The 23,124-nt window shown below is 40.0% G+C and overlaps 1 protein-coding gene and 1 long non-coding RNA gene across 2 annotated transcripts in view; one reads left to right on the forward strand and one right to left on the reverse strand.

Annotated features, from left to right (window-relative positions):
• Nucleotides 1-23,124, reverse strand: part of LHX6 (LIM homeobox 6) — a 165,604-nt gene that overhangs the window by 61,567 nt on the left and 80,913 nt on the right. The window lies entirely within an intron of this gene.
• Nucleotides 1,592-15,147, forward strand: LOC120977778. The gene is made up of 3 exons (XR_005773959.1): nt 1,592-1,602; nt 2,613-2,616; nt 14,996-15,147. It is a non-coding gene; the product is annotated as an uncharacterized LOC120977778 (long non-coding RNA).

The raw sequence follows: 23,124 nt of genomic DNA on the forward strand, positions 1-23,124 counted from the left end.
CCAGAGGTCCTGTAAGCAGTGAAAAATTAACCTAATGATCATAGAAATGGTGGGCCTCCATTTACCCTTTGCTATGCCCCTGTCACCAATGCTCTCTGTCCTCAATAATACAGGTGCTTGAGGCTCATGTGCATGGACCATTAAATGCATATAATAAGGACTAATACTTCTTGTAGTCTTCAAATGAAATGACCCAATATACTGTACATTACCCTTATACATAGCGTTAGCTCGCCATAAATTAAAGGTTTGTAAATGATCATTTATTCTGACCCCATTTACTTGTTTCTACTTTTCAGTCTTTTGTTCTTTCCAAAAATGCATTAGCACGTAAATATCATAAATGGTAGAGCGTAAAACAGCTAAATGACTTCACCAAATGATTCCGATTTGAAAAAGCAGAACTGCTGGTATTCACTGAGCTATTTTTAAGATGGAAAGTAAGGACAATTACTAAAAAATTTACTTTGAATACAAATATTTCCTATGCCATTCAGATAGTTGTATTTTAGCCAAATGCATTTGATAAAACAAAAGCCTAAATAATGTAAAATGAAAAGCAGATGTTGGAAAGAAAGGCTTCATATAGAAATAACAGCCTTGTAGAGAGGCGGAGGATGCAGGACAGATGCAGGCGAGATATTCAGCTACGCCATTGACTGTTTATTCTCACAGTATCTGTGATGAATGAGGGATTGTTTACAAGACCTAGTATTGTTCGCACAATGTAAGGACCATACGTCCACAAATTATGGATTCTGATTTTCTAGGAAAAAAAGACATTACAATTTTTTCTACCCAAGACAGAGCCCTTTGCGCACAAAGCCCCTACATCTGAATTTCACTGAGCTGTAGATACTCAGTTTGCTGCCATATGGTGCCTCTGTATAGCACAATATTACGGAGATATTCTGCCCTAGGTGGATTCAATAGAACATGTAAGGAAAAACCTCTATATGTTTTAGTATGAAATGGGAGGCATACTAAAATACAGGATGGGCCAATAGACATCTGCTTGTCTAAACATCTAAGAGCTTGTATAGAGCTATAATACAAACCAGAAGGTACACATCTTTTCATTATACCTTATCTCTGTGTAGTCTCCACTCCTGGTTTTGGCTTACTATCACTGATGGATGCTACTGAACAAATCACTGAAATGTGAACTACAGTAGGTCATAGTCCAAGCTGTAAATTGCAAAAGACAGACGCAGCGCTTCCTTGTCTGATACCATAAGGACATTTTGGGGCTCACACTAGCTTCAATTAAAAGTTCATGTGGTGTTGTTGTGTCACACAACAACTATAATTCGCAATGGGGCTGTCCGGCCCGAATATAGATGTACTGCAACCTCCGGAACCGCTGCTCGGGAAGGTTCTCTGCTAGCAGAATGAAGAATGCCAAGAAGGAAGAGAAAAAGGTCCAGGAATGGTGCATTTCCAATGGATTCAATATAGCACAAAAATGCTTTTAAAATCACATTCATAAAATATAAGGAGTGTGTTTATTAAAAGGCACATACAAATAGAATTAAAAAAAACTGCTATACAGACAACTCGTTTTGGAATTAAAACCCCATCATTTCAAAAAAGAACATGGATGTTAGTTTTTGACGCTGCTGTTGGCAATTGCTGGCTGCGGCGGGGACTTTCCCCTCTTGCGCCACGTGATCAATTGACATGATGCAAAGGGAGCACGTCACCATTGCAGCCAACGATTGGCAACAGCAGTGTCAAAGAAGATGTTGACAGTAAGGGAAAGTGTGAGAAAGCCGAGGTTGGGGAGCGAAGGAGCAAGGCCAAAAACCCCCAAAGATAGCCAACCAATAATAGTTTACAAATACTTCCAGGTCAATCTAAACCGACAAATATTATAATGCAGTATCCTGCTCTAAGTACAAAGCTAGCGGGCTAGGCAACATAAGGGCCCTTAAGCTCTCAGTTTGTGATACCACTAACTGGATGTCCTAATTAGGAACATTGTGCCCTGTAGATGAGTTGTGCAACAAACACTATAGTGCTGTAACCAAGACGACATGTCCCTACTGCTAAAGCGGCACATGTGCCGAAATGCTGCTGGTGAGTAATTGAGCTGCAAGATTCTCTGGTTCCATAGTTGTTTCAAAATGTGAATTCTAAAGATTTGAGAATAAATAAGCTTACACAGGCTAAGTGAATAAATATATTTACTAAGTGTGATTAAATATAAGATAACCCAAAAAATCACATACAGAATAATAAAAAGTAAATAATCCTTACTGGCCTTGGTAAGGGGACTTACCGCACATGGCTGACACCCCTGGGTGTAAAACAGATAGGGCCAGTCAATACTTACATCCTACCTAGAATGAAATCTTCAATGAAGTGCCACCTAATAGTTGGTGCACACCACAGTTATACCTTTGAAAGTGGTCTTATCAGCACAATGGGGGATGAGTACTAACCCACTACCTTACGAGGAAGACTTTATTACACAAAGGTAATATAAAAGAGACTGAATTAAAGGGGACAAAACCAATCAGTTCTTTAAAATACCCTTACAATACAATAGTCAAGAAAATGCACCTCTGGTTGCGAAACAGTGCCTGCCTGAGGTCCTGCTACAAACCAAGGGATGTGCCAGAGTTCCGACAAGAATGGCTACTTCCCCATGCCACAAACAAAGGGACCGAAGCATGGACGCATACTGATGGGCCAACAGATCGATAAGGAGAAATAAAAATCAACATATAAATGAAACTAATGGACGCTGTGAAGGGTTAATACAGATAACAACGGCACATGTAAGAGGTGACAAAAGACCTTGTTCGAATAGGAGAATATAGCTGGAAATGAATTTCCAGCTGAGTACAGATGACACACGGAGGGCAAAAAACAGACACATGGACCAAAGCTGAACCATCAGGGACATTTTCACAGATAAACCACTGACATCTTGTCACAGATGTTATCACAGACATGGACTACTGTGCTAGTAAAAGCCAAGCCCCAATCATCTGAATTCAAATGAGAAATGAATTTGTGCAGGTTGGTTTTTGGCCCTTAACAAATTATAAGTCAATGTAACTCCTATAGAATTTGATATTGCCCCATCCATGGATGCTCAACATAATAAATGACCCATATAAATATTTGCAAAACTGAATACCTGTAGGAGAGCACTGGTGGTAGAATGGAGGAGAAACTTCATAGTAGGACAGAGGGCAGTATAAACCAATCGCAATGCAAAAATAAGTAGTGTGGAAGTAAAAATCATGTTGATGGGTGACTCATATTATGCCCTGACTTATTAGGCATTTCATGAAAAATATTAAATCTCATTGAAGAAGCAGCACACAGCTAGAACCAATTACTTAGCATGAGTTAATGCTAAAAAGTAACCAAAGTATTTATGAAAGAATGTGAGAGGCTAATTTAAAATGGCGTTTCATTTCCATTCTTATCGCATCAAAGTATTCAACTTTGAAAAATGAGCCAAAAGCGAAGCAAAAGTGTTATAATTACAAAAAATTTCACAGCACTTTGCCGCTGGCTCTGTATCCATGTCCATCAAGCACAGTATATGTAAATGGTTACTGAATTATATTACAAAATATGCTTTTCATTTGAGTGTCTTCTTCAGTAAATATTAATTTAAATGGTAATATGAATCATATATGCAGACATAGAGGGAAGGTTTTAAAATGGTCTTTGGCATAGGCGGACTGGCCATAGACCCTACAGGGACATTTTCTGGTGGGCCGATGCCCAGAGGGCCACCCAAGCACTCCACTTGGCTGCAAGCCAGGTACATAAAGATCTGATGCTCTCAGCATTAATTCATGTAGGCAGTAATTTGTGCAGCACTGTGCTATCTGGTTCTGCTGAGATAGTATTTTGTACTGCGCTATGGCATTTGATTCTGCTGGGACAGTATTTTGTTCTGAACTATGGTACTGCTGGCCCCACCTACTTCTGTTGCCCCACCTTCTGTCAATTTATCCCACTCTACAAAGTGAAGCACCTTTGAGGTTTTTTCCAGGGCCACTTTAAGTTCCCAGTCTATCCCTAGTCTCTGGTTTAGAGTTACCCTCTCTCTCTGAAGTAACTGGCATGTTACATATTATCTGGACCGTCCATTGCTTCAGAAGAAATGACGTAATTCCATATTTGTCCTATGGTGGCACTGCATGGAAACTGGACACTTCTTGCTGGTTCCCCTCACAGATTACAGCTGATTGCTATAATCAAATTATTGTTAGGGAATCTTTCTAAGAAAAATGGCTTTTCTAAATCAGACAATCCTAATAAAAATTAACAATTGGCTAGTCTGGTATGATGCATCATTGACCTTCTATAGTAAGAGCTCCTTAAAGAGACCAGTCCTGTATGGAGACTTACTGGAAATGCTCCATGGTATGGAAACTTATTGGCAATGTTCCATGGGAAACAAATATGCAAAGTGATATCTCCCAAGAGATATCTCTCTAGTGCCACTTATTGGAAGTGGCTCTCTATGAGTCAAAATCTGACTTTCAAACAAGCGTTGGGGTTTGACAAGGGAATATAGCCAAGCCAGATATCCATCTGCACACAGCTGTTTCAGGGCACCTGTCCCTCATCAGTTCAGAGTAGGTGGCTGGCTCAGTGTGATGCCTTGGAAGCAGCTTAGGCAGGTTCCTGAATCTCCTTAAAGAGACCAGTCCTGTTTGGAGACTTACTAAAAGCTTTCTATGGTATGGAGATTTATTGGCAACGATCCATGAGGTATCTTTCAAGAAAGAGATTGTGAGGAGAAAAGGAGCCTGGTTTTTGGCTCATTATGACACAAGATAGGATTGTATGATCTGGAAGAATCCAGTCTTTTCATGAGATTTGTAAATCAGGAAGTTTGCAAATAAATTAGATCTGATTGACAGGAATGCTAGGAGGGGCATGTCCCAGGCTGCGACAATAATCATGACCCAAATTCACGATGACCCAAGGGAGAGGATGAACTTGGGGTTTTCAAGTCACTCCCTAGTTAATCAGAACAGGATTCGGATGTAAATTGTCTATTTTATTTGCACCTTACCAGTCTGGAGGCCACAGTAATTAGAGTATTTGGCTGCCTGTATGCAGGTTTTAAAGGCCCCGTTACAATAGTAGATATTTTAATTGATCGAGCAATGAGCGAGTTGTTGAGTCCTCAACGTTTGAACGACAACCCTTTAAATGCGATCTAGTGTAAGAGCGATCATGTAATACAAGGGTGGCATGCGGTTCTTTGCTTCTTCAAGTGCGGCTCGAGCTGTGGAGCCGGGAAGCAGTCAGACGGCTCACTATCCACCCCATGCTCAGATCTCTTCTCCTGATCGGGCACTGTAGCTCCAGCTCACTCTCCACTACATCCTGATGCACACAGTGTGAGAACATAGTACGTGGAGACACGGACTATGACCTGACATTGTGCTCATCAGAGTCATCAGGTCACAGTGGAGAGCGTGTCAGACCTGGTGAGTAGCAGGTGCCCAAGCAGGAGAGGGAAGAGATTTTTTAAAATTATAGAACTGAGCATGGGGGTCTGATCTGAGCATGGGGGGGTGGGTCCTGATATGAACAATGGGGGTCTGATCTGAGCATGGGTGGGTCCTGATATAAGCAATGGTGGTCTGATCTGAGCTTGGGGGGGAAGATCTAAGCATGGGGGTTCAGATTTGAGCATGGGGTCATATCTGAGCAAGGAGGGTCTTGTTTGAGCATGGGTTGGTCAGGTCTGAGCATGGGGGAGATCTGAGCACTGAGGGCCTGACACTGGAAGTCTGATTTGTGTTGTCTGATCCGAGCATTGGGGGTCTTATTTTGGGGGTCTGATTTGGAGGTCTGATGAGGATTGGGGATCTGATTTAGGAGTCTGATCTGAGGTCTAATGAAAAAAAAATATTTCTCTGATAATCAAAAATAAGAAAAAAATATTTTTATCAGACCTCAGATCAGATGAAAAATATTTATTTTTTTCTCTTATTTTTCTTTGCTAAAACCTAGGTGCATCTTGTAGGGAGAAAAATACAGTGACTCGTGTGTAAATGTATAGCTTCTGGCTCCTGGTAGTCATATTATTTTTTTGGCTTTTTGTGTCTGTAAGGTTGGCCACCCCTGATGTAATAGATTGTCAGGCAAAAAGTTACATTTCCATCCACCGTGGAATCATCTGTTCTGTAACTGATACATGTTCACACTTATGGAATTCTGGAAGGAACCAATGATTTAGGTGTTTACATCAGCAATCAAAAGAACAAACTAAATTATTATTGCGTTTTGTTCGATCATTCCTTGCTTTTACACTGCTCGATAACTAATCACTTTTGCTCGATTTCACGATTTTTCTAACTATTATCTACTTGTGTAAAGGGGTCTTAAGATCTAAAGAACTCCAAACCACACAAGTGAATGTTTATGTAATTCTTTAAACATTCTACAGTTGCAAGAAAAAGTATGTGAACCCTTTGGAATGATATGGATTTCTGCACAAATCGGTCATAAAATGTGATCTGATCTTCATCTAAGTCACAACAATAGACAATCACAGTCTGCTTAAACTAATAACACACAAAGAATTAAATGTTACCTTGTTTTTATTGAACACACCATGTAAACATTCACAGTGCCGGTGGAAAAAGTATGTGAACCCCTAGACTAATGACATCTCCAAGAGCTAATTGGAGTGAGGTATCAGCCAACTGGAGTCCAATCAATGAGATGAGATTGGAGGTGTTTGCTACAGCTGCCCTGCCCTATAAAAAACATAGAAATACTGACGGTGCCCGTCACGACTTTTGTGGTCTGACGAGCTGGTGGACGTGGTGCGCAAATCACAACCGGATTTGACAAGTACGGGTTTATTGAGAGACAACGCGTTTCGGGGTGCGCATGACCCCTTTATCAAGTCTGGTGTGCTGCAGCTGCAGGTGCAGCTGGATGTTTGCTGTTCGATTAATGCTCCCCGGTCACTTTTACTGACAATGTAGTACAATGCTTTGCCAGAGATGAATTAGATATGGCTGAAGCGCTGTGGCTTTGCTATTATACTTGGTGAGGCAATGCTGTAGCGGTGGTGAGACTGATGTAGCTGGGGTATTCTGGCCCGGCTACTGCACGTGGTGCGTGCTGTAGGGACACTGCTCCCTGTGTCATTACCTTTTTAACATTGATGGCATATCCCAACGATAAGCCATCAACGTCTGAGATGGGACGCTATGGCTACTTAAATAGAGGTAATGATGTAAAACAGAATTTTTTCTTAAAGAAGCAGTTGAAGAAAATAATCATAATGGAAAGCAACATTAAATGCATTTTTAATACTCTGGTTTTCCCATTGAAGTCAGCAACAAAAATCCTACTACTACCGTATTCTATAGTTTAATCATTTCAGTAACAGGATTTACCTCCTTCACTACTGAGCCTATTTTATCAGAATATTTTTGCTTTTGTATCCCCATATTCAAATATGTATTATTTATGTAGCCGTAGGAGGGCTTATTTTTATGGGGTGAATTGTATTTTCCAAATGGCCATTTTAGGGAACATATAACTTACTGATTAATACCTCTTGCACCTGGCCTGAAGTCTTTTGCAGTTTGCAAATCGCGTAACCACAAAACACGGATCCTAGCTGTGAGCATGCCACCTTTTTTCTCCCTGATCTAGAGAATAGTCCTATTCTTGTCCGCAAAATGGATGAATGGGTCCACGTCAGGCTCCCACAAAACACGGACCAGATGCAGACCGAAACTAAGGTCAGTATGATTACGGCAATACCAAATGTGTGTCGTTTTTATGTTTTAATACTTTTGCACAAAGAAAATTTTATGGAAAAAATTATAATTTGTGACCACTTTCCAAAAAAGCATTTTTTTTAAATGTTTCCATTGATGTACCGTTTTGGGGTACATATAAATTATTGATGTGTTTTTATTATTTCTTATTTGGGTTGAGGGTGGAAAAAAAAAGCAATTCTGACATTATTTTGCAGGGTTTTTGTTGTTGTTGTTCACCATGTTGTTTTGTTAAATAGAGTTTTACGCTGATGACCTATTGGACCATCAGTATATGACCAGTGGGGGTTCCTGGTGTTGGATCATCTGTTTGAAAAGGCACCGGCACTCGCAGTAGTGATGCTGCCTTCTCACAGCTTTCCATAGCCCATGTGACGACATGTTCATCGGTCACGTGGCCTAGGCGCAGCTCAATGGGGCTGAGCTGCGATACCAAGCACAGCCGCTATACAATGTATGGCAATAAGAGAGAAATTCTGCTTCGGCGCAAGTCCACAAATGGAAACGGTCTCACAAGTATGATAGTTCTTCTTTAATGGAAACAACGCGTTTCGGGGAGTGAAACTTCCCCTTCATCAGGATGATGGAAACCCCTTTAAGTTTATTAGACAGTACAATACCTTAAGTGTGTTAAGGGTTTAAAGCAAAAGCATTTTTGCCCGTAATAAACTGAGTAGTCTATTAGGCTGTGTCTACGGCATGACCTCATTTGCCTATAGCAGTGGCAGGCCTTTCGTTAGACTCCTTTCTGTCCTCAGGAAAATCATCATCCCGAGGTTGCATTGCAGAGCACCAAAGGTAGCTTTCTCCCTACGTCTATACGGTTGCTTATGGCTGTGGTATATAATGGGTTAATAATGGTTAATTCCTGTGACTGCTACTGAATAGTCAAGGTTCAGCAGAGGCATAGGTGCTGGAGAGACAAGAGAAAATTGCTCAGATGTTTAAAGTTGGTCTTCAAGTGGTTCAGCCTTGAAAACCATGTATCATCTGCCTATTGTGGTAATTAACAACAGCAAAAGAGGGAAGAACATTCTTGTATGTGATTATGCTGTAAAAACCATACAAATCCAAACTTGATATCATCAGAAATAAAATTCTGAACTCTGAAAGAATAAGCATATAACATTCAATTTTACAGCACATGCCCCCAAAACAGATCTCTTCAATGATTCTCATGTCTAAGCCCCCATACTATACATAGAGGCTGAGAAAAAGTTCATTTTCTCTGGGTTTTGTGGGCTTGAGTTGTTTTAGGATCTTTCTTTCATCCCCTCTTTGTTTATTTGCACTACAATTGCAGAAGAAAATGTCATTCCCATGTGTTATTTGCAGCGCAGCATGCTATTTTCCCAGGAATTACAGCGCACATGAGTAGAATGGTGAAAACGGTGTCGAATTTCTTTCTTTCTCCCCCCCCCCTTTCTTTTAAACAAGAAAAAGAAATGCTACATAAATGATATTTCTATTTATTGCGACCATCTTAACCCTTTCATGCAAAATGACATACATGACAGCCCTAGTGATGGCACAAGCACTTAACATTTTAAGGGAATTTGTCATCAGAAAATGACCTATTAATTATATTTAGCTTTTATATTAACTAATATATATTAGAAAATGACCTATTAATTATATTTAGCTTTTATATTAACTAGAAAATATTAGAAAATGACCTATTAATTATATTTAGCTTTTATATTAACTCTACAGTTTTCAGGTTGGCCGCTAAACCTAAGAATGTGCAGACACCTCCTGTTCTGGGGAGATCAGTTTTAAGCAGTCATCTCATTATCATTAAAGGTAGGATTGCAATTAAATATAACACCTCTGAAATTATAACACAGGGTATCTTTTTTTTTGCTTTGTGCTTTTTTCCAGCTGAACAGCAGGGGTCCCCGATGTCGGACCCCGACTGATCAGATATAGATGGCCTATCCATAGCATAGGTCATCAGCATAAAATTCCTGGAAAACATAATATTTTGCAGACACTTCCTGTATCGGGGAGATCACTTTTAAGCAGTCATCTCATTATCATTACAGGTAGGAATGCAATGAAATATAACACCTCTGAATAGATAACACAAGATACATCATTTGCAATAGGTGAAAGTCACACCTTATCTCCTCCATCTCCCTGCACATTGACCTCTGCCTAGGTCACACAGCATGTCTAAAAAGTCTCCCATAGACTTGAAAGGAACATCTAAGTCAGTGTATGTGTCTCCATAACTGGTGTTATCTGGTAAACAAATACATAGGTGATACGTTCCCTTTACAAATTCATCTAACTAAAACGCTATTGTACATGTAACACAAAATGATGCCTAAAAATTGGATAACTCAATCTTCAGATACACTATATGGACAAAATTATTGGGACTCACCTTTTCATCATTGACTTCAGATTTTTCATTTAGTCCCATTACCACAGGTGTATAAAATCCAGCCCCTAGCCGTACAGTCTGCCTTTACAAACATGAAAGAATTGCTCATTCTAAAGACCTCACTGAATTCAATCATGGGACTGTAATAGAATGTCACTTTTGCAACAGCTCAGTTAATGAAATGTCTCCCCTCCTATATATTCCACAATTAACTGTGAGTGTTTTTTATTGCAAAATGGGAGTGATTTGTAACCACAGCAACTCAGCCACGTAAAGTTAGAGTTTCTAATGGAAACTAAATCCCTTTTTAGTCAATGGGGTCCACTGTGTAGCATTAGTTTCCGTCATTTTTGCTGTTCTGCTCCTATAACATAGCAGAACAATGGAAATAAAAACACTAATGGGAACCTTGCCTTACTCATCCCCTGGTGTTATGTACAGTTAGAGAGGGAGACAAGGAACTATGTCTCTCCCTCTCTTACTGCATCTTGTCAGCTTGTCCCTAACTGTCCCCCCTTCTACTGCACGCTGGTTGGCTGCAGCAGGGGCTACTTCAAACTGGTCTATCTCAGGCTTTATGGCAGCTAGAGATATTAGCCATAATAATATCCGCATATTTCACTCCCAACCCGATTTCTAAAAGTCATAGGGCTATATTATGGCGGGCACTTGTGTTATGGTCTTGTTTCAAAGCTTAAATACATTCTTTAAAACAAGACCTGGCTCATATCTTCAGCTGCTGTACAGCCTGAGATAGAGCTGTTAGCAAAAAGGGGGTATCTCATTCCTCCTTGGCTACTGAAAAGAAAATTACTGGCAAATAATGGAGTTGGTACAAATTAAATACTGGAACCTGCCTCCTGCTGGTTATACCTGCTAGACCCCAGGTGGCAACCCTAATTTGGACTCTTCTATAGTACCTACACTAGAATTGCTGCCATATGCCACCTCTGCTACAAAATTGTCTGCCAACCCAGGGGACTAGTGGAATCATGTGAAACAATTGCCTACTAAACATAATTTTCACCTCCTTATTACTAAACTCAATGAGGCTGAAATCGCTATTCTTGTGCCAAGATGTAGTACAATATTGCAATAGTGCAATATTAGGGTGCAAGAAGTACCTGAGGTATCAGAAGAAGAAAATGTGAAATTGACCTAATGATCAAATTCAATTATATCTTAAGCAATCCACCTGCTAGCACTATCAAAATGGACAGTGCTCACAATGTATTATGTCCTTAAACCAGGTTGGGGCATCCAAAGGACATAATAGGATGTAATTGTAACTTCACACTGAAAGATGGCTAAAGTTTGTCCCCTACAGCACATTAATTGCCAAGGGGCTAAGGTGCAACTCTCTCAAGATCTCATCTGGTGACTTATGCGCCAATGGCGAGGACCTTTATATCTTCTCCTTAACTTACTTGGAGACCAAAATATCTCCTTCACTTGGCAATTCTCTTCAGCTTTACAGCCCCCAAATATGGCATATCCTGCATTGTTTGCTCCCCAGCATATCTTGGTTCCTTCTGAGACTTTTTCCTGCTTCAGCTGCCAGACTGGGCTGCCCCATTGTAACCTCGTCTCCTGAACCCCATATGGCTCCCAGCTTGTCCAACAAGAATACCTCTCATTGATTGTGACCAAAGCTTTCTTGATTGATCCATCATTGTAGAGACTGATATCCTAAATGTTTTAACTTTTTAAAGAAATAATTTCCACTGAATAAACACCATCTCTATTTTCTCCTGATCAAGCCCTTCAGTAGAAATTCTTTTACTGGACCAGTTCCCTGATCATTCTCAGTCAGACACCTAGGCTGTTCTTCTCTCATTCCACTACTACATCATCTGGCTGCTAGCCAGCCTCACCAATGTAACCAACACGCCTATATGTCAGTAACATTCCCCTTAAGATCATACCTCTTTTGTTTACCACATATTTACTTAGTTTGGCTAATCTTCACTTTCCCTATGATATTTCTAAGGCTCACTTCCCATGGGCTTAAACCCATGATTTATGTTTTACACAATATTTTCAAGTGTTTGTTCCTATTTAATGTATTTATGTTACATTGTATATTCTGTTTCATGTTTCCTTTGCTTCACACAGCCCTTACTTGCGATGCGGCCCCCTTCCTTCAAAGGAGTAGCCTGGAAAATTTTCTTTGACCCTTTTTTGATGGTATCATGACTATCTACTTTTCCCCCAGGCACTCTTAACATGGTTTGTCACTTGGAGTTCTTGGAACTCTATAGTCTAAAGCTTGACATAGTCTTCCTCCAAAAAACCTGACTAAACGGCTGGCACTTTTTTCAATCATTGGTATCCCACTAAATACATAGCTAGTGAAAACACTAAAACTACAGGAGTAGACATTTTAATTGGTAAGTCATCCCCTTTCTACTGTCCCGAATTGAAAAAGGTCAATGGAGTCACTTCATAAATATACAGGGTTCCTTTTAGGGTCTCCTCATTTTTCTATGCAATATTTATGCCGCTAAGACAAAACAGAGATTCTTCTTGAAAGCCCACCTCCATACTATAATTTGTCCTCTTTGTGGAGTTCAACACTGATACTTGGAGGGGATTTTAACATGCCATTCTTCGAAAATAGGGATCAACGTTTTCTACCTAAAAATTCTGTATCTCAGAGGCATTCATACCATTAAAGGGCATCTGTCAGAAGATTTGTACCTGGCTGACCTGAAACTGGCTGACCTGTTGTAGCTGAAATCATCTGTGTTGATCCCATGTCCATACAGTATGTGCCTACATTGCTGAGAAAAATGATGTTTTAATATATTGAAATGAGCCTCTAGGAGCAACGGGGGCGTTGCCATTACACTTAGATGCTCTGCTCTCTCTGCAACAGACATGCCCTCTGCACTTAGATTGACAGGGCCAGGTGTGATGATGTTTTCACTGCCTGGGCCTGTCAATGAAAATCGAGAGGGTCCAGCTATTGCAGAGAGAGCAGAACCTCTAGGTGTAATGGCAACACCCCCATTTCTCCTAAAGGCTCATTTGCATATATTTAAACATCATTTTTCTCAGCAATGCGGGCACATATGAACATGGGACCAACAAAGATGCCTTCAGCTGCCAAACGCACATGTAACAGGTCATTCAGTTTCATGGGTACAAATCTGCTGACAGATGCCCTCTAAACCCTAAAGGTTTCTTTACATGACCTGATGCAGGAAGCCATTGTTGGGAAGGACCTGTTTCCTTTTGACAATCGACTGCTCATCAGTGCAGGAGACATGCCGAGATCTCCTCCACAGTATAGGGAGGAGCAAACACTAATGCCATTGCTTGTCCCCATACAGAATCATTGTTTGCCACTCCCACAGTTTTTATTTACTTCCCCCTTACCTGTCTAACCTCAGCTGTTATTAGATCTTGAGTCTTGACACCTATTTGGCACTTTACAGTTTTGTGACGTTTGTGAATTCATACACCAAAGTATTATATCCCCTCACTATGCTCAGAGAGGATAGAGTACCAAAATCTATGGATTCTACCAAATGAAGAAATATTATCATTCCACTCATGGATCTGCTTCCTTTCCAGATCTAACCCTCTTTGAATGCATTTCATTACATGGTCCATCTTTGAAGGGTCTCATCTCACAAATGTATAATTTCTTGAACAAAAAAATCTCAGCCTCATCTTTCAAATACATGTATGATTAATGGGAGTCAGGGCTAGGCAGTGAATGCCACCATCACTCTGGCTGGTAATGGGGTTCAGGGCAGTTAAGAGTTTCTTATGATCCTTTAGTGAATCCATACAAGCTTCTTTTAGCCTGGTACCACATGCCAGTGCCCAGCACCCTTCCTCACAACCCTATTCCAGATAAATAGTCACACTATAATCCCAAGTATGAACTCTAGAAAATACTGGGAATTACCTTTAATCACCTATTATTATACTGAGCTTACTTCCAAAAAAAACTATAGTAAATCTAGTACCAGGCTGGTCCTCTATATCCCCAAAACAGCTAAATGTCTCATATTCTTCTTCTGGAAATGAACAGCTTATCCATCCATGATGGATCTCTATACATGCCCCAAGGATGAACACTCTGTGGAACTGATTTGACCTGATCTAGTGAGCTTTTGCTGGGCTTGTACTAATATACAGCAGCTAATCTGAACACAGTAAAGCCTGGATAGGAATACAGCAGTATCCCTGAATGTCTGATAAGACAGTAGATGAATTTCGGATAACATCAGAAGAACCCACGAGGGACAGTTATACACATTATATATATATATATATATATATATACATTTTTAGAACCTCCTTATGGTGATTGAAATGCTGGTATATTTTTTTAAAATGGTTAAAGACATTATACTGAATTAGACTGCTATTTTTGCATCTCATTAATATATTTCTAAAGCAATATAAAAAGTAGAGTTTAACTTTAAGTTTTTTTTTTTATTGAGCTTGTAGAAATCGGTTCATTACTTTTTTTCTAGCTCTAATTGGATTGATTCATTAAGGAAGGAAATATAAGTCATTGAGGCAGAAGTATGGGTACAAGAGGTCAGGCAAGAAAAATAGGGAAGTCAGCTAGGGGAGAATAGGGATACAAAATATTTACCTTGACTACTTATATGACTAATCTACATGTACTGTAACTCTGCATTAGAAGGGCTGTTCACACTGGAAATATACAATATATTAGAGATGGGACGGGGGATTCGTCGAATCCATCGAATCTTGCTGGATTTGTGGGATTCGTGGACTCGAATCCCGACGTCATTTCCGTAATTCGAATCCGACGAATCCCGCCGAGTAGGGCTGAAACGATTATTCGAATAACTCGATTAAATCGAGTCAAAAAATTCATCGATGCAGTTTCCGTGCATCGAGTAATCGTTACATCACATGATCACGGAGCGGGAGTGAAATTAAGCGTCTCACTCACCGCTTCCGTGTCCTCCGGAGGCCAGAAAAGCAGGACTTTGCGTAATGCGCAGTTGCGCTCATACATCGTCATCACGCCGGCTAACGATGTGTGTCTGACGTCACGTAAGGTCCCAGTGCATGCTGGGATGAAGACGGTCTCGGACCCCATGTGTTTGCGGCTGCGCCCTCCTCACTAGTGCCAGTGCCATTAGGTAATTTAAGTTAACATCACTTGAGGTACGCCAGGGGGGAATCGGGGGCACTGAGTCACTGTAAATTGATATTGAAATGAAAGGCAGATGGAGAGAGAGTGGTTAATGGAGGCTGCAGGCACCACCTTGGCATGTATAAAGTTATTGGTTTAGAGAGGGGTTAATGAACGCACCTCCAAGGTGCTTTCATTAACCCCTACAAACCAATAACTTTATACATGCCTAATGCCAAGGTGCTTCCATTAACCCCTCCAAACCCAATGGGCATGTATAAAGTTATTGGTTTGGAGAGGGGTTAATGGAAGAACCTTGGCAATGGGCATGTATAAATTTATTAACCCCTTCAAACCAATAACTTTATACATGCCTAATGCCAAGTTGCTTCCATTAACCCTTTCAAACCAATAACTTTATACATGCCTAATGCCAAGGTAGGATTCGTAGGATTCGAGATTCGAAAGATTCGAGAACCTTTTCGGATTCGGATTTGGATTTGAAAAAAATTGGATTCGTCCCACCTCTACAATATATACTGCTTCTAGCTTCTAGTGCTTCACACTGAGAACATGAGATTTGATCTGTGATCTATCAGTTCATCCTGATCAGATAATCCTATAACTAGCTATCTCCTCCCTTTCCTAGTCACTACTACAGAACTTGGCATCTGTGTGAGGGTTTTTTAACTGAAAAGATAATTTTTGTAGCCATGTTGTAGCCGATATCTTCCTACACACATTCTCCGATCCTCATAAGACCTCCTTCTCTACTCTCCTCTGTCTCCTCTTCCCACAATAACCTCCAAGATTTCTCCTGTGCAGCCTCCGTGCTCTGGAACTAACCCGTCCATAGTCTGCGATCATGTGATCAGTGCCGGGCACGTGAGTGAACGATTCCTCCTCCCCGGACATGCGCACTGAATGCAGGGGGACGCGCTGTAAGCGTGCACCACGGAGGTATGTGTTCCATAGCGTTTAGTGAATGTATATGCACACACTTGGATACACTGTGGATAATTAATGTATTATGTAACTATGTGATTGGCCACATCCGTTTGGGGAGGTGTGGCTTGCACTTTTTAAGCAGGATCATTTGGGGATCACATTGTGCTTGATAAAGGCTATGCTATAGCCGAAACATAGCAACTTCTGTAAACACGTTTTGCATGTAAGCAGTTCCCAATAAAGGGATTTTCACCAGACATGCTGCCTCCGTTATCGCTTATTGGATTGTATATTCAGGAGCCTCTGTGGATCTAGGGCTCCAGGTGGGCTGCTGCATTCCGGATGACCGCAAGATCTGGCGAGTGCGACTCCCTATTGGTGTATCTCATACCGCAACATATCAGACACTCATCTACCATGGAAACCTTCAAAAGAAACCTGAAAACCTACCTCTTCAGACATGCATACAATCTACAGCAACTCTGCTGCCACTATACAGCCATGACCAGCTTTATCCTCACCTACTATAGCCTTCTCTCATCCCTTGTAGATCCTCTCTCCTCCTGTACCAGTTTGTAACTCATCTTGTTCATGCTTATTGTACTTGTTTTTTTAATTATGTATGTATACCTCTTAACATATGTACAGCGCCATGTGGCAGAATGAATTGTGCTTTAATAATAAATAATAATAATAATATTCAGTAGAGTTAACTATTAGCATGGGTCAGATAGCCTAGCTCACACTGATGCTGGTTTTGGCCACTATGTACTTAAAGAAGGACATGTCACCACAAAATGCAGTGCAAACGCATGCATCATGCTATAAAGCAGAAGAAGATGAGCAGATTGCTATATAGTTTTATAGGAAAAGATTCAGTTAAACTTGTATTTTATACATTTATATCTCTGCTTTTTCTGAACTTAAGACCATCGCTGTATACATCTTATGTATACACACTTACACAGAGAATGCTATCAGTCACTGATAACACCTCCCCTGTGTACAGGTATCATTGACTGACAGCTATATCTGTATACACACTTACACAGAGAATGCTATCAATCATTGACAACACCTCTCTGTGTACAGCTATGAGTGACTGACGGCTCTCTCTGTGTACACACTTACACAGAAAATGAAATCAATCACTTATAACACACCCTGTGTACAGCTATCATTGACTGACACCTATCTCTGTATACACACTTACACAGAGAATGCTATCAATCACTGATAACACCTCTCTGTGTACAGCTATGAGTGACTGACAGTTATCTCTGTATACACACTTACACTGAGAATGATATCAATCACTGATAACACCTCCCCATGTACAGCTATCAGTTACTGACAGCTATCTCTGTATACACACTTACACAGAGAATGCTATTAATCACTGATAACACTACCCTGTGTACAGCCATCATTGATTGACATATATATATATATATATATATGTATACACACTTACACAGAGAATGCTATCAGTCACTGATAACACTACCCTGTGTACAGCTATCAGTGACTGACAGCTATCTCTGTATACACACTTACACTGAGAATGCTATCAATTACTGATAACACCTCTCCCGTGTACAGCAATCAGTGACTGACAGCTATCTCTGTATGCACACTTACACTGAGAATGCTATCAATTACTGATAACACCTCTCCCGTGTACAGCAATCAGTGACTGACAGCTATCTCTGTATACACACTTACACAGAGAATGCTATTAATCACTGATAACACTACCCTGTGTACAGCCATCATTGATTGACATATATATATATATATGTATACACACTTACACAGAGAATGCTATCAGTCACTGATAACACTACCCTGTGTACAGCTATCAGTGACTGACAGCTACCTCTGTATACACACTTACACTGAGAATGCTATCAATTACTGATAACACCTCTCCCGTGTACAGCAATCAGTGACTGACAGCTATCTCTGTATGCACACTTACACTGAGAATGCTATCAATAACTGATAACACCTCCCCGTGTACAGCTATGAGTGACTGATGGCTATCTCTGTATACACACTTACACAGAGAATACTAACAATCACTGATAACACCTCCCTGTGTACAACTATCAGTGACTGACAGCTATCTCTGTATACACACACAGAGAATACTAACAATCACTGATAACACCTCTCCGTGTGCAAGTGAACTCAGAAAGAGCAGAGATATGAATGTATCAATTACAAGTTTTGACTTATAGGCTGTTGCCTGGCCTGTAAGACTCTTCACGCCGTTTAGGCTGTCTCCAAAAGGAGATATAGTACCTCCCAAATCCTGACCTAGGCTATCACCTAGTTAAGCCAGTACTCTCTGCAAATGTGCTGCTGAGGGGCAATCACTCCAAAACAGTTGTCTTCAGATGAGGTACTAACTTATTACTCAAGGCCTGTTTGAAAAGTCAAACATTGACTTATAGGATAGCTACCATAGATCAGGTGGCATTAGAGGCTCAAGATAATCTAGCAGAGCAATTGGAGCATTGAATGTGGAGATTGTCATTTTTTCATTGTCATTTTTTACATCAATCGTGGCTTAACCCCTTTAAGTATACTATTGTGTTTATCTCAATTTCTGTCAGCATCTAGTGCACGTATACTACAACACGGTGAGGTCCCATCGAGAAATACTCTTCCTTTTATAGCCTGTTCTTTTCAGTCTCCAAAAAGGACTAGTATGACTCTGTCCTTATTTAGAAATAGCCAGAGGAGTTCCCACTATGCCAAGGACACAATAACCAACACATGAAACAGAAAAAAATACACAATACAGTGTATTGATAGATACTGTAATTTACCTAGTGAAAATCATACTCATAGGATACATGATTATACCGGATTTTAATGTAATATATATACTGTATATGTGCAATTCTTCAAGGGTACTACTCCTTTAGGGTACTTTCACACTTGCCTTCTAAAGATTCGGCAAGCAGTTCCGTCGCCGAAATCCGTGTGCAAACGGATAGCATTTGTAGACAAATGCATTGAAACACCGGATCCGTCTCTCCGGTGTCATCTGGAAAAACGGATCCAGTATTTATTTTTCTTGCATTTTCAAAGGTCTGCGCAAGTGTTCCGTTTTTCTGGAACACTTGGTGCCCGATACGGCATTAATGCATTTCAATGAAAAATAATGCCGGATACAGCATTCCGGCAAGTGTTCCAGAATTTTGGATGGAGAAAATACCGCAGCATGCTGTGGTATTTTCTCTGGCCAAATACCGTAAGAGTGACTGAACTGCAGACATCCTGATGCATACTGAACGGATTGCTCTCCATTTGGAATGCATTAGGATAAAACTGATCAGTTTTTTTCCGGTATTGAGCCCCTGGGACGGAACTCAATACTGGAAAAGAATAACGCTAGTGTGACAGTACCCTTAGCCAATCACCTAGAGCTTTATAGAATTGTTTATGCCAAAAATGTATATTTAACCCCTTCTACCCCAGGCCAGTTTTCACCTTCCTGACCAGGTAATTTTTTTTGCAAATCTGACATATGTCAATTTATGTAGTAATAATTTTGCAACGTTTTTACTTATCCAAGCCATTCTGAGACTGTTTTCTTGTGACACATTGTACTTCATGACAGTGATAAATTTGAGTCAAAATATTTCACCTTTATTTTTATAAAAATCCAATATTTACCAAAAATTTTAAAATTAGTAATTTTCTAAATGTTAATTTCTCTGCTTTTAAGACAGATAGAGATACCTCATCAAATGGTTATTACTTTACATTCCCCATATGTCTACTTTACGTTGGCATTATTTTGTAAATGTCATTTTATTATTATTATTTTTTTATGGATTTTATGTTAGATGGATTAGAATTTTAGATGCAATTTTAAAAAATTTTAAGAAACGTTCCCAAACCCACTTGTTGAAGCACCAATTAAATTATGAAGTCAATTTGTGGGGCTTGCATAATAGAAACCACCCATAAATGACTTCATTTTAGAAACTACTTTACAAACTGTATTAACCCTTTAGATTTTCCATAAGAACTAAAGGAAACTAGAGGAGAAATTTCTAAATGTCACTTTTTTCTGCAGATTTTCCATTTTAGTCCATTTTTTCCTGTAACACATCAAGGGTTAACAGCAAAACAAAACTCAATATTTATTACTCTGAATCTGCAGTTTACAGAAACACCCCATATGTGGTGGTAAACTGCTTTATGGGCACACGGCAGGGCGCAGAAGGGAAGGAGAAGCATTTTTGGAGGGCAGATTTTGGAGGGCATATTGCACTGGGATAATTTTAAGTTGCCATGTCGCATTTGAAGACCCCCTGATGAACCCCTACAGTAGAAACATTTTGGAAACTACAGGATAAGGTGACAGTTTTATTGGTACTATTTTGGGGTACGTATGATTTTTGATCGCTCAATGTTATGCTTTTCGTGAGGCAAGGTAACATGAAAAATGGCTGTTCTGCCACAGTTTTTTTTTTTTTTTTTTGGGCATTCGCCTGAGGTGGTAGGTCATGTGATATTTTTTATAGAGCTGCTGATTACAGACACAGCGATATCTAATATGTCTATTTTCATTACATTATTATTATTTTTTTTTTATTATACTACATTGAAACACAGTGTGCCTGTGAGACCCACAGGTCAGAATTCCCTAGAAATGAATGGAGAGCGCATTGTGGCCACCACTCAATTCTTTTGCATGGGACTGCCGGAGATAGCCAAGCCAGTGCTCGACTATTTTTATCAGTCCCAAAGAAATTAATGAAGGGGCGGCCACACATGCAGGGCTGCTATCTGCTCATTATATTTATTATATTTTTCAAAACTTGTACAGAATAATGGAATTTGCTCCATTATTCTATACAGAAATCACTATATCCCAGTTCAGTGTTGCCACCTGCTGGCCGGAACTCAAACTCCATTTTATTATTAGAACAGGGAGCTTTCCCTGATCTCCGCTGGAGGAAAGTGCACCTGACCCGGAAGCTCGCGCTTCTGGGTTTTAGCCCTCTCAGACGGCATGGTTACATTTGACCATGGCATTTGAGGGGTTAAATGTCCGTGGACGGCATTACCACTGATCACGGACATTAGCTGAAGGTGCCTGGGCTATGGCGCTCGCTTCGCTCAGGAGTGGGCACCATCTTTAAAGAAGGGGTTAAATTGGGCTGAGCTGCAACTAGGCCATGTGACCAATAAACGTGGCGTAACTGGCCTTGGAAGTGGCGGGTGCTGACTGCCAGCATGGGTGTTGAGATATATCAATATTTTATGCCCCAAAAAGCCCTTTAATATATGTTATCTATTTATCTACAATATATGATAAAATTGTATTTATTTTTTATTTCTTTATTATTTATTTGAGGCAACAATTCTTTTTATATTTGTAAACACAGACAGAAGAAAATGCATTATTTATTTGTTATTAATTAATTAATTTATTTAAAAAAATATATTATATATTTTAATATTCTTCTCTCTCCAATTGAATGCCTGTAGATGTGTAAGTTATATTAAGAGGCTAGAGCCTGATCCAGTATGTCATTTATGGCGGTAATGTACGGCTCAAGCAGGTCACTGGCAGAGGGTCAGCCTCATTTCCTGACATTGCTTTGTTTTCTTTCAGCAAACAATTAAAAGACGAAATAAAATCTACCGCAAGCTGTTAGTGTTTAAGGGAACATTATTATAGCTAAGAAAGCATTGGAAGCAATCTATCTCCACTCTGCAAAGCAAAATCAGCACCTTCAATGCCAGCAGAAATCCCCTCCAACTGCGATATCTATCATTACACTGGACTCCTCTGCCCCTTCACAAGTAAATTCAGTGTTTTACCAATGACAACCGCCATTTATACTACTTGATGACAAATAGGAAAGTAAGATTACAGTCTGAGGGGCCTTCTCAGCCAGAATCTAACCTTGAAGTCCTTTTGTAAGCAGACTATTGATTCTGGAGACACACAGGTCTCCAGCAGTTTAATCTCTTTGTGATCATCATAATCCCATCCTGCGAGAGTTCAAGAGTTGTTTCGTTTTAATAAAGTGTAATCAGGGCACAGTAATAAAAAGTTATGAGTATCACTTTCTCACCATTTGTGATCTTTTTTTTGTGAACTTGAAAGAGAATAGTCTTAGGGCTCATTCAGACAACCGTATCCATTTTTGCGGTCTGCAAATTGCGGTTCCGCAAAACACGGATACTGCCTTTTGCAGAACTGAACGGCCAGCCCTATGATAGAAATACCTATTCTTGTCTGCAATTGCGGACAAGAATAGAACATGTTCTATCTTTTTACGGGGTGGCGGAACAGAAATACGGATGCGGACAACACACAATGTGCTGTCCTCATCTTTTGCGGCCCCATTGAAATGAATGGGTCCTCACCCGTTCCACAAAATTGCAGAACAGATGTGTGTGGACACAAAGATTCGGTTGTCTGAATGAGCCCTTAGGGGGTTCCTTTACACTTGAAATATGGATACGCAATATGGAACATTTTTTACAGTCTGTTTTGTATTTTGCTGTAAGTTGTCTGGTCTCATCTGTATTTGTTTCGTAATTTTCGCAAAAGGAGCTATTCTTTTGCTGTATGCGAACCATACCGATATGTAACGTGCATTCACTTCAACCCATTGACTTCTATGGCTAAAAACTCTGCCAATATAGATATTTTGAGACATGCCGTGTATTGAAAAAATGGGTATAAAAAAGGAAATGTAAATAAAACCATTTTAATACATTGACATGGTTTATTCAATGAAGAAAAAAAGCCCATTGAATTCAAGTCTGGATGGAAGTGTGAATGAGCTCTTATATAGAAAGGCTTAAAGAGGACCTTTCAT

The sequence above is a fragment of the Bufo bufo genome, chromosome 8 (genome assembly GCF_905171765.1).
Source record: "Bufo bufo chromosome 8, aBufBuf1.1, whole genome shotgun sequence".
Classification (NCBI taxonomy): Eukaryota; Metazoa; Chordata; class Amphibia; order Anura; family Bufonidae; genus Bufo; species Bufo bufo.